Source organism: Podarcis erhardii (genome assembly GCF_964252035.2).
Source record: "Podarcis erhardii genome assembly, chromosome: 2".
In the NCBI taxonomy this organism is placed as follows: Eukaryota; Metazoa; Chordata; class Lepidosauria; order Squamata; family Lacertidae; genus Podarcis; species Podarcis erhardii.
In genome coordinates, this window is record NC_138498.1 from 13,695,787 (window position 1) to 13,707,786 (window position 12,000).

A 12,000-nucleotide genomic window follows, 5' to 3' on the forward strand; every position below is an offset into this window, starting at 1 on the left:
CATTCCACTGTTGAACAGCTCTCACCATCAGAAAATTCTTTCTAATGTTTAGGAATGTCTTATCCTTTCTTGTAGTTTGAATCCATTGGAGCTGCAGAAAACAAGCTTGCTCCATCTTCTAGCTTCAGATATTTGAAGATGGCTGTCATATCACTTCTCAGTCTCCTCTTCTTCCAGGCTAAGCATGCCTAGCTCCTTCAAACACTCCTCATAATGCTTGGTTTCCAGACCCTTTATCATCTCATTCATATGGGTTCCAACTTGTCAATATCCCTTCTTAAACAGTGGTGCCCAAAACTGGACACTGTACTCCAGGTGGGCTTCAGAATCCTTTAACTCAAAGCTTGGTGGACCTTGGGATTCTAGTAGAAAGCAAAGTAGATCCCACAAGCCTGAAGTCTGCTCCTCTCTGCTTGGAGGAGGTGGGACCAATGCACCCTTAACCAATGTCTCTCTGTATACACCACACCCTCAACAACAGCCCTACTCTCCACTGTCAATGCAAAGCAGCCTGAAGCTCTTTAAAGAACCTTTGAAGTTAAGAAGAAGTAAAAGAATCTTGAACTCAAACGAACCTATGAATGGGACCAACAATTTACCAAAGTCACATTATGAAACCAATACCGGAGGAAATTACAGTACCTCTCACAGCACAATCAACATCTTGATTAGAGAGGTGCGTGGGAGGGCAATTCCACCAAATAAAACTGCTTTGATGGAAATTACTGATGATTTTAAGAGAGGCAGCACTCTGAAGCATAGTGTGTCTGTGCGTGCAGGCATGACGCCTGATCCTTCTCGAAAGGCAAAGGAAGCCACGGCAAATCTAGCAAACCCGACAGAAAATTGTGCGCTCGCACCTGTCGTGAAGACAGAAGAGCCGTTCAAACAACTTCATAAAAGTTACTGCACCATAATATATTTTAACTGGGTCTACACATCTGCCTACACAAACTTGGGTGTTAGTCATTTGTGGTGCCTTGTAAACCTGAAAGGGCATGGGAAAGAAGTGACTTTTCTCAGCTAACAAACTGAGTGCCAATTCACATTTATGGCAGTCCCCGTATGACAAGACTGGAAACAGCGACCAGTTTTGCCAGGGCGTGTACCCACTGGGACTGGTGGGGTGGAAGTCGGAGCAGTGCCAGGTTTAGGGTAGCACAGCAGTTCCCCTGCACAGGGCGCTAAGCCAGGGGGTACATCATCATCATCATCACCAGCACCATCATCCTCATCATCATATCCTATATTTGTATAGGTGCCTACTGAGAAGAACCATTTAAAACACAACTGTACCAAAAGGAGTTATTGTGAAAATAAGAAATGGGGGAGGGGGATTTTGTCCTTGCTCAGGGCAGCAAAGTATTACCAAAGTTCACCCCTGGTCAGGGAGGCCAACAGAATAAGTGGAGGCTAAGCCACTGAAAAGCAAACCCAGCTAATCCAAGTTTTGCTCCCAGCCTTCTCCCTGTTGTGTTCCACGAGGGGCAAAAATGAGGTGGTGGAGGAGGAGGAAGCTGACATGCGGTGCTAACCCTTGGACTGGATTTAAGGAAGGAGGCAGGCAGAAAGGGACTGGCTGAGGTTGGTGGGGTTGTGCCCCACTTGTCCTAAGGTACCAGTCTCCGCTGCATAATCATCATCATCTCCACCTGCCCTGGTTGGTGCATGCAGTGGGGCTGTGAACGCAGTGGTAACATCACTTGAGGACACCCCTATGTAAGCATCTTCTGGCAACTGTCCTGGTTTCCATGGCAACAGGATGCTGCAACAAAGGGGTGACTGGCATAGCAGGTCCCGTGATACCAGAGGCTGAAGAGAGCAGAAAGCGTGTCAACCTTGACAAGACCTTTGTACTGCTAGCCTGTACTGCCACCAGAAGCAGTAGCCTCTCCCTTTTCTTTTGCTTTGCACCAAGTGTTTTTGTGTGGTTGGAATCTGCCTGCTAAACTCTGCTAAAGCCTCTTGCCAGTGGTGTAGCATGGGTTGCCAGCCCCCAGGGCTGTGTGGAGTTGGAGTGGGGGAAACAGATGGAGTTTTCATGTGCATTTAACTGCCTAACAGTGTCTGCGTCACCCAGGAGATTGCAGCTGCAGAGAAAAGAAGAGTTGTTCTGTTGTCTGGAGCGGTCACTTCCTGGTTCGCATGGAGAAGCCATTTGCAATGAAGCCCAGCTACAGAAGCACGCAGCTGAATTGTGGCAGCACTAGGGGTTGAAATTTTGCACCCCCTAACAATGTGGTACCTGGGGCAACCACCCACTACCTCTTGTCCGTCTGAATGGAGGAGAGTGGAGAGGGGTGTGTCAGCATTTGTAGAAACTAGAGATGTAGGTAGAATTTACATTCATTGTCCCACTCACTTTTGCCTCTGGCCTCACACCCAACGGCATGTGACCCCATGAAATTTCCCAGAAGGGAATGCAACCCTCAGATCAAAAAACGGTTCCCCACCCCTGTAGTAAACGAAAACACAGGATCTGATGTCATCTTGTTTCCATCTTGTCAGCTCAAGTTTCCTTGAGCCCCCCCGCCCCCCACCTGACTTTATAGACTGGCATCAGTAGAAGCAGGAAAACACAGGCGCAAGATCACACCATAGTGTTTTTGTTGACTGCCTAGATATTGCCTGGAGACAAGGGAAGGGGAGAGGAGACAGTGGATTGCTTCTTTTGGCTGCTGCACAGAGATCTCCACAATGCCTATTTCCAGACTGAGGTATGGGAAGCATGCAAAGCCCACATTCAAAGACAAACCAACTGTGATTACCAGATGCCTGGAGAAAAGAACATGATGATTATTGGGTGCAGAGATTTTTGACCTTTGATCCAACAAGGCAAGTTTTATGTTCTTTTGCACAGCTCTGCCCTTTCAGGTTATTGTTCTGCTCTCTCCTTCCATTGTCTTGGCTGTTTGTGCTATTAAATAAGAATATGACATACTTATTATTTACCTTAGTCTAGTGCAAAGATGGGCCAGGCTGGCAATATATTACGAGCTGGGTTGCCATTGTTAGCCAAATACCTTAATTGCACGTAGTAGTTAGCAAACCTGCATTGTATTTTCAAGAACCCAGCTACAATCCTGATTCACAGCTGTTATATAAAAAAGAGAGGTGCCAGTATTCAGCTTCCCTGGAAAACATCGTCCTCTTACCTTGAAGCGCACACAGAGATAAACACACACACATTCATACAGGGGCTGCTTTTAATATTTTAATAAATATATTAATATTTCTGCTTCACTCTCTCTGCTTCCCACAATTTCTTATTATCGTTCTCAATGCCCTCTCCACTGCTTCTCTAATATTTCTCTTTTATTAGAGCAGAAGGGTGGAGAGGGCATAGAGAGAGAGAAGGAAAATGATGGAGAGGGAGAAATGGAAATATTGATATATATTCATTAGAAGTGGCCCCCATATAGATGTGTCTTCTCAGTCCTTCTCTGCTGATTTGCCAGGTCTCCAGGGCAGTGGTGTAGCATGGGGGGAGGGGGTGCAGTTACCCTGGGTGCAGAATTGTTTGGGGCACAAAATTTCAACACCCAGTGCTGCCTTGATACAGCTGCACATTTCTGGTGCTGGATTCCATTGAAAATGGCTTCTCCATGTGAACCAATATATGATCTCTCCAGACAATGGAATGACTCTTCTTTTCATAACTGTGGCTACAATCTCTTGGGTGATGTGGACGCCGTTAGGTAGTTGAATGGGCATGTGTACTCCATCTGCTTACCTCCCACTCACCCCCTCTGCATGACCCTGGGTGCTAGCAACCTACGCTCCGCCACTGCTCCAGGATATCCAAGTGCTGACATCTCTGGAAAGTCTAAAATCTGAAACTGGAACCATAGCTCAAGGGGCAGAGTCCAAATTCCAAAGCTTGACTTAGCAGAAGGCAAATAATAATAATAATAATAATAATAATAATAATAATAATTTATTTATACCCCGCCCATCTGGGCGGCTTCCAACAAAATATTAAAATACCATAATAGATCAAACATTAAAAGCTTCCCTAAACAGGGCTGCCTTCAGGTGTCTTCTAAAAGTCTGGTAGTTGTTGTTCTCTTTGACATCTGGTGGGAGGGCGCCACTACCGAGAAGGCCCTCTGCCTGGTTCCCTGTAACTTGGCTTCTTGCAGTGAAGGAACTGCCAGAGGGCCCTCGGCACTGGACCTCAGTGTCCGGGCAGAACGATGGAGGTGGAGACACTCCTTCAGGTATACTGGACCGAGGCTGTTTAGGGCTTTAAAGGTCAGCACCAACACTTTGAATTGTGCTTGGAAACGTAGTCCAACAGCATTTGGTGAGCCACAAGTTCCCCGCTCAGCTCTGGGGTCTGTTCTAAATGCCAAATCTCAGCCTTCGAACGTGAAGAAATGTGCATATGCAGAGTGCCTCTTCCTCACTGCTGAGCAACTAGATGGGGGCAAGGCTTTCATATAAGAGATCATGATGCCAGTTAGAGATTTCCAGAATCACATTTAATATGCCTTGTATATTATTACTGTTATGTGTATATGTATGTGTGCTTTAGCAATTCACTCACGCAGAAATGAGCCAGCATCCAGCTACCATGTTCTGAGAGCTAATGGATTTCCAAGAAAACTCATGGATTTCCAAGAAAACTCATCAGAGTGGAATCAGGGTCTGCAATATGCAGCACAATAGACTGGGTTGGAACCAATAAGACTCTCAATGACTGATTAGGTTGTGCATCCACTCCATCTTGGTAATTGCTTTTCCCATCTAGATGAACAGTACAGGCAGCCTGTTCTCAGGTGGTCTCACAGTGGGGTCTATTGATACATAAATGCAGTGGTTAATTGCTAAAATTGAGAGATGCTGGGGCCCAAATTGGTTGGGATGCAATATCCCCTAACAAAGGCACTGCTCAGTCCTAGATGAGTGTGGGTGTAATGGCTTGATTGATATTGGAGAAAGGCCTTGTATACGTGCACTATGAAATCACTCCGCCTTCTTGTTTTATTATCTAGCTATCTATGTGATTTCTATTCTGTCCCTCCAAAGGAGACCAGGGCAGCAAGCACCAAAGTAATAAAATAGTATTTTAAAATGCCATACATTTAAAAACATTTTTGAACATTAAGAACATGTACAGTGGTGCCCCGCAAGACGAATGCCTCGCAAGACAAAAAACTCGCTAGACGAAAGAGTTTTCCGTTTTTTGAGGTGCTTCGCAAGACGAATTTCCCTATGGGCTTGCTTCGCAAGACGAAACGTCTTGCGAGTTCTTGCGAGTTTGTTTCCTTTTTCTTAAAGCCGCTAAGCCGCTAATAGCCGCTAAGCCGCTAATAGCCATGCTTCGCAAGACAAAAAAACCGCAAGACGAAGAGACTCGCGGAACGGATTCATTTCATCTTGCGAGGCACCACTGTAAAAACAAGCCAATAGTTTCAAGGTTGCCAGGAACAGCTACAGTGAGGGGGGAAAGTATTTGATCCCCTGCTAAATTTGCCCGTTTGCCCCCTGACGAAGAAATGACCAGTCCATAATTTTAAAGGTAGGTTTATTGTGTGAGAGAGGTGCTTCTAATCTCAGCTTGTTACATACATACAGTGAAGATACCAGGTAGCCTGACATCTGGCTGGTTGATAGGGGATCAAATACTTATTTCACTCATTATAATGCACATCAATCTCTGACTTTGGTCTTCTGGGTTTCTGGGGGTTTTCCTGTTGTTATTCTGTCTCTCACAGCTACAATAAACCTACCATTAAAATTATGGACTGGTCATTTCTTCGTCAGGGGGCAAACGGGCAAATTTAGCAGGGGATCAAATACTTTCCCCCCTCACTGTATGTACCCTTAACTCTTCGAGTACCTGGGTCAACAGCAATCATTAAATGTTGTTGGTGAGAGTGGCTAGCATTGGCATCCTTCACTGTTTGGCTCTCCTCCCATCCCGTCAGAGAGTAGTAGAAGTTCCATGTCTAAGTGGGATGCAAATCCATTTGGCCTCTAGCACAGAGCTGTGAGTCCAGTGGAGGCTCCAGATGCTTCTCAACTGCAACTCTCATCATCCCGGACTGCGGACCATGCTGGCTGGAGCTGATGGAAGTTGAGAGTCCATTCAGTGGACCACTCTAGGGATGGGCCAATCTGTCCGTTTTGGTTTCTCTCCATTTCTCACTTTTCCAATCAGTTCTCCACATCAGTTTACTGTTGTTGTTGTTATTTTAAATGTCCTCGTGAAAATTCAACAGCTTTTTAGTACAAAGGCTTCCTAACATACACAAGTCTGCGTGGTGTTGCAAGCAATTTCCCCTAAAATGACGTCTTTTTATGCTGTCTTTATGCCCACCTTACATGCATGCACTTTTGTACGGAACTGCATTGTGAGATTTGGAGAAGTGCAAATTTCAAATAATAACTGTGCTTTGGTTCTTGCATTGTTTTGGAAAGTGCAAATTAGATAAGTTTGCATTTAATTACATTTCTTCCCCATTGCTAGGCCACAGGTTTCCCCATCCCTGTTCTACTGCACATGCATGCAAGTACACACTGATGAACCCTAAGGTTGTAAGCCTAATGTACACTTAACTCAGAGTAAGTCCCATTGAACTCAATCAGACTTCTTTCTGAGTAAACATGCCTAGGATTCCTCTGTAAGGCCCGTTCTAATTAATGTAAAAGGTAAAGGGACCCCTGACCATTGTCCAGTCACGATTCTGGGGTTGCGGCGCTCATCTTGCTTTATTGGCCGAGGGAGCCGGCATACAGCTTCCGGGTCATTATTAAGCCGCTTCTGGTGAACCAGAGCAGCACACGGAAATGCCGTTTACCTTCCCGCCATAGCGGCACCTATTTATCTACTTGCACTTTAACATGCTTTCAAACTGCTAGGTTGGCAGGAGCAGGGACCGAAGAATGGGAGCTCACCCTGTCGCTGCGATTCAAACTGCCAACCTTCTGATTGGCAAGCCCTAGGCTCTGTGGTTTAGACCACAGTGCCACCCACTTCCCATTACACCTGTACACCAGGCCATTACACAGATTGCAGCTGCTGAGCTGTATTTTGAATGGTTGATAATATATTAAGAATATAAGAGCCCTACTGTATCAGGCCAATGGCCCATCTAATCCAGTATCCTGTTTTCACAGTGGCCCACCAGATGCCCTGCAAGCGTTGGACAATGTTGGACAATGCTTTCCTAGTATTCTTAGCCACAAAAAGCATTCTATGGACTCAGTAGAAGACCAGGCAGGCTCTTGCAGAGTCTACTAATGCAACATAACAGCAGACAGAGTATATCCTTCAGTAATGTGTGGTGGTGTTGGGGGGGCTTGGGCATGATACTGGACATGAGAACAGCAGTGTTAAAAGTCTGTCCCTTTTTAAAATCCATGCAAATGCTGTTCCGCTGTTCCATATGTTCTTGAGCTGAGGCTTGGTTCAGATGAGGTGCTAACTGGGTGAATAACCTCACATAAACAACTCTCTAAATCACAGTACTGTGTTAATTTTCAGGGCAAATTTACCCCGCGGGAGGATAAGATGGACGTGAGATGACCTCATTTTTCAGATTACATTATTATAAATCCGCTCCTGCATGTTTTGTGTTAAATTCTAAATTGTGGACAATGAAAATTCCAATAAAATTACCTAAAACCAATAAATTATTACACATTGGTAATTTTTCTATAATTTAAACCAGATCCTAAACATTCCTAAAGTGGGCTGGCCATATGCTTGCTGTGTCTTGGAGATTGCAGCTGTGTCTAGAGTTGCATTTCTTCAGCAACATGTGAGCTGGCATCTGTGGCTTTTTATCAACTTCATGCTTGACCACTGCAATGTGTCTGGCTACAAGCCAGTGACGCAGCCAAAATATGCAAGTGGTCAGTTCAGAGGTTGAAAATGAATACCTGTGCACCAAGCATGGGTATCTCTCTCTCCCTCCCCCTCTCTCTTTTTCTCTTTCTTTCTCTCTCTCTCGCCAACCTCCCCTTCCCCCTCTTCAGCTTGTCCCAGTGTACATCAATCCCCCAGTGTGCAACCCCCCCCTTGCCAGGATCCTCATCGCCTTCCTCAGTGTCCTGCCAGTTCATGAGACCAAATTTATACTGCAGATTTTGGGAAATAGCAAGGCAATATCAATTTCTAACAGGACAGGTTAGAACATGTTTATCCACTGAAGATCAAACCTATCCATTCGGAAGGAAATCAGCCCTGAGTGCTCACTGGAAGAACAGATCCTGAAGCTGAGGCTCCAATACTTTGGCCACCTCATGAGAAGTGAAGACTCCCTGGAAAAGACCTTGATGTTGGGAAAGATGGAGGGCACAAGGAGAAGGGGACGACAGAGGACGAGATGGTTGGACAGTGTTCTCGAAGCTACCAGCATGAGTTTGACCAAACTGCGGGAGGCAGTGGAAGACAGGGGTGCCTGGCTTGCTCTGGTCCATGGGGTCACAAAGAGTCGGACACGACTAAATGAGTAAACAACAACAAGAAGTTATGATGCCTACATGCTGCTTCCATGAACAGAGGCTGCATGGAGTTACAGGTACCATCTTCCATGTGACAGCCCTTCAGATATTTGAAGATGACTTTCAGACTTCTCTTCTCCAGGCTAAACATGAACATGCATCCTTTCCACGTCTGTAATATAATGTGTGATGTCACAATATGCACAAACCATCTGCCTTGATCATAGCTTTTGTTGTACATATGCTTGTGAGTGCACAAGGGTCCATGCTCACCCACCAAATATATGGAGAGGTTGTTCAAGAAAGGGCATGAAGGGGGAGATACAGGACACTGGCCAGACCACTGGACTCTCACCAAGAGTTCTTTCAGAGGCCCCATTAGACTCTTCCTACATTTGACATTTCTAGAAAGGAGTTCAGAATGCCTTCCACAGGTTAGAGAGTTTGCAGTTGAGATTTCTGAAGTTTTGCATTTGATTTCATAGGGAAGAGGGGTTTCTTTGTTACTAAATTGTCCCTGACGTTTTTAGCAGGTGCATTATGCAAATTTAGCAGCAAGGAGGATAAACTATGGAAATCGGTGTGTTAAAAAAAAAAAAAAAGACAACAGAGACACTTTGTAGCCCAGGAATCAGGTGCTTCAGAGATTTTGAGTTTACATGGAAAGCAGCCTGAGTAACTGAATATTCTTTGGGCATCAGATATTGCTGCACACACTTTATTTAACCAACCCGGCTAGTGAGTTCACACTCCTCTCCATCTTTGCTAAAGTAAATTGAACCCAGTTCTAGTCCTGTTATTACGTCTTTGGTTCTGTAAACACAAATTTCAGAAAAGCAATTATGTTTGACTCATGGGGGAGGGTGCAGATACCTGTAGAGATGCAGGAGTCAAAAGAAGGAGGCTGGTGTACTTGGAAAATCGTGCCACAATAAACCACGACACCTTTTCTCTATTGAATGCCATTTTGGCCAATCCCTAACATAAGGCAAAGTAGTATCGACCCATTATTGCCTGTTCCACAGATAAATAATAATGAACAGTCTAGGAAACAGTGGGTTGCACAAGTATGGACTGGCCAAAGGAAGGATGTTTGTGCAATAGCGAAGACAAAAGAACAACAAGTTAATCAAAGAAATATATAATCAAGGTAAGCATTCCGTATCCCTGACCATTTCTGAAGCACATAAGATGCTATACACAAGTGGACACAGTAAATTAGTCAATAAAAATGAAGAATCTGTTTTAAAAAACCTTGCAAACAAGATCGCCCCATTTCACCAGCTGAGTCCTCAGTGGATTTCAATAGTTTCCGGTTGCAGATTTGCTGGATTGATGCAGAGACAGTCAAATGTGTTTTACATGTGAGTGCTCTGGGAAAAAAGAGCTTACCAACCAAATGGGACTGAAAGAACTTGTGCAGGTGTATCACAAAATCTTATGTAGGATAGAGATAGATGTGTCACTCTATTCTGGTCCAGGGGAGGGAATAGGCCTGACTCTTACCCTGTGCAGATGGTCAGAGCTGGAATCAAGTAGTAAAGGATGTGTCAGAATGTTTGTCTTGATCTCACATTGTTTTTTGTTAGAAGAGACTTCTTTCTTTTGTTGATAATTCACTACAACCACATTTGTTTCATTATTTGTTCATTAGGCTCATATTTATTTTCATTACTCTATTTCTTTTCATTGCCACTGTGTGACGGCAGCAGTAAAGCTGATTTTGGCAGCCGTTTTTGGTGGTCACCATTTTATTTCCCCATAATACCCTGCACATAGCATTGTATCAGGGCATTCGAGAGGGAAATAGCAACTCATAGACAACAACAACAATTTTATTATTTGTATCCTGCCCATCTGACTGTGTTGCCCCAGCCACTCTGGGCAGCTTCCAGTATATACAGAAACATAATAAAACATCAAACATTAAAAATGGCCCTAGTTCCCTAGCTCTTAGTTTCTTATGGCAGCCTTTATTCCACACCCACACATAGAATGACCCAACATGACGCATTCTGAGGAAATAAAATGTAATTTGATTCATTACTTATTCACTAGATTCCCATTTGATTCATATTTGTTTTCATTTTTCTTTTACTTTTATGTTTCACCATTCTGGTTGATCATCATTTTATTTCCCCAGAATGACCTGGACACTGCATCATTCCAAGGCATTCTGGGGGTAAATAGCAACTCATTTTCTTGTGGCAGCCTTAATTTCCTCTCCACACCCTCAAAGAATGCATCATCATATCCTTCAACACTTTGAAGCCAAAATCCGGGACACCACCTTCCTGGACACCATCTCCCCATAGTTTAAGGGTTTGGGGCAGCATGCAACATCACAACCCCCCAAAAAGCACATTTCTTGGGGAATCATGCCACAAAATCACATGAGACCACAGCAACCAAAATGGCTGCCATTCTCTTGCAATAAAAAACAGGATGTCCCATTTTTCCCAGGACACGTGCAGGCTATTCATTAGTACAACACTTTTTGGGAGTGTAAAATCTCAGGTGAGAGGAGCACCCACCCAAATGGGCTCTGCTAATGACATCATGTAGGTGTCAAAGTGAGAGTTTCACAGATATGGATAACATGTTTAGGTGGCATAACATCATCAACTGGGGAGGCTTGAGGACCACCCAAGGGACAGACTGACCAGGGATGGTGGTGACTCTTCCATGGCCACCCATGGTGTAGGAAAGGAAAGGAAAGGAAGACATTCAGTCTGCCTTTAGTCCAGAGGTGGGGAAATTGTATCTCTCCAGAAGTTGCTGGACTACAACTCCCATCATCCCTGACCATTGGCTACACCAGCTAGGGCTGATGGGAGCCATCTGGATGGCTACAGGTTCACCACCCTTGCTTTAGTCCAGCCCAAGTGTCATTAATCCAATCTCATTCTGCATCTTCCTAGGACCAAATCTGATTTACCAGTTCCTAGTGTTTGACCATACTGCTGAGTCATTCAAAACAAAACGTGAATGATGCTCTCAGTGTCCTTTCTCTGTCATAGCCTTTGATGCCTCAGAGGAAGCGGGCGTAAAATATGCCCAAGAACATAAGAAGAGACCCGCTGAATCAGGTTAGTGTCCCATCTAGTCCAGCATCCTTTTCTCACAGTGGCCAACCAGATGCTTATACAGTGGTACCTCAGGTTATGAACTTACTTCGTTCTGGAGGTCTGTTCTTAACCTGAAACTGTTCTTAACCTGAAGCACCATTTTAGCTAATGGGGTCTCCTGCTGCTGCCGCACCACCGGAGCACAATTTCTGTTCTCATCCTGAAGCAAAATTCTTAACCCGAGGTACTATTTCTGGGTTAGTGGAGTCTGTAACCTGAAGCATACGTAACCTGAAGCGTATGTGTTAGAGGTATCCGGTGGTTGCTGGAGGACAATCAGGCAATATGCCTCAATAGTCTGTTCTAAAGCTTTCTTATTGGTGGTAAAAACCTTTAGAATGCAGAGCTCCTCTATTCCATGTCTTGCTCATTCACTGGCAGAATCTGAGAGTGGGCGGTCCTTAAATCTTCCCCAGCA

The 12,000-nt window shown here is 44.6% G+C and overlaps 1 long non-coding RNA gene across 1 annotated transcript; it reads left to right on the forward strand.

The window, feature by feature from the left end:
• The first annotated feature begins 1,997 nt into the window (after window positions 1-1,997).
• Window positions 1,998-11,549, forward strand: LOC309334632. Its single transcript, XR_014153210.1, has 4 exons — window positions 1,998-2,329; window positions 2,622-2,835; window positions 9,480-9,604; window positions 11,475-11,549. It is a non-coding gene; the product is annotated as an uncharacterized lncRNA (long non-coding RNA).
• Window positions 11,550-12,000: the final 451 nt, after the last annotated feature.